At 63.3% G+C, this 1,008-nt stretch overlaps 1 protein-coding gene across 3 annotated transcripts in view; it reads left to right on the forward strand.

Annotated features, from left to right (window-relative positions):
• Positions 1-806: 806 nt before the first annotated feature.
• Positions 807-1,008, forward strand: part of Pdcd4 (programmed cell death 4) — a 26,444-nt gene continuing 26,242 nt past the window's right edge. For all 3 annotated transcript variants that reach the window (XM_055630125.1, XM_055630123.1, XM_055630124.1), the window contains exon 1: positions 807-929. The gene's annotated coding sequence lies outside the window, so the exon portion shown is untranslated. The remainder of the gene's footprint in view (positions 930-1,008) is intronic.

A 1,008-nucleotide genomic window follows, 5' to 3' on the forward strand; every position in this document is an offset into this window, starting at 1 on the left:
AGCGAACCTTCTGGCATTGCCATTCACACTAAAGGAAAACAAGGCTAGAGAAAGCAGGTCAGTTTGCTTTCCAAGGGAGAGCATGTGGCACTGCATATTATCTCAGGAGATAACGACCAGACTTAATGAGGGCCAGATAGAGATGGCAGCCAGAGGGGGGGGGAAAATCACATTAGACAGCCAGAGAAGGCAGTTTCAAGACACAAACTATAGCCATGGTTGAGAAACCCAGCTTTGAAAAGAATACAAGAACCACAGCGGCCTGGTTGGTTAGCAAAGCTTCAGCTGCTGAATCTCTTTATCTGGGAAACGGGAACGATGTTTGTCTCAAAGGATTAGGCCTTCGCCGCGAGAAACTTCTGAGCACGTGGACACACGGTAGGAGCCACGCGTGAACGAGGGCCAGCGGCAGAAGTAAGGAGAGGCAGCTGGTTTTCCTCCGTCGCCCAGAAACGGAGGGGGCCTCGGGAAATCCACAGCCTCTGAATTAGCTGAGACGCCCCGGGGAGAGCCGAGGCCGGACCGGTCAAGGGGCCGCACCTCAGCCCCAAGCCCTGCACAGCCCTCCACCCGCCTCCACATCCCGGTCCTCCCCACCGGCCCCCGCCCGCGTGCTGGCCGCTGAGCGGCTCCCGAGCGCGGTGCGCATGCGCCGACCGCGGGCGCCCTCAGAGCCCCGCCCCAACTTTCCACGTTTCACTTCCCTCCGTCGCCGCCTCAGCGGCAGCTTCGCCACCGCGATTGGCTCCCGGACCCCGTCCTCTCGGCCAATAGCCGCCACGCTGTCGCCCCCGTGTTACTGGGTAGAACAAAACAAAAACAAACAGAGCGAGAGGGGCCAGAGGCGCTCCGGAGCGGCTGCGGAGGCTGAGGAGCCGGGTCGGGGCCGGCGGACCGAAGTCCGGGGCGAGCGGCGGCGGCCTGAGGAGGTCAGTGCGGTGGGCGCGGCTCGCACCCCGGGCGGCCGGCGGCGGCCTCCCCGTCGCCCTCGGTCGGCGGAGGCAGCCG

The sequence above is a fragment of the Psammomys obesus genome, unplaced genomic scaffold (assembly GCF_907164565.1).
Source record: "Psammomys obesus unplaced genomic scaffold, mPsaObe1.curated_primary_1811, whole genome shotgun sequence".
Lineage (NCBI taxonomy): Eukaryota > Metazoa > Chordata > Mammalia > Rodentia > Muridae > Psammomys > Psammomys obesus.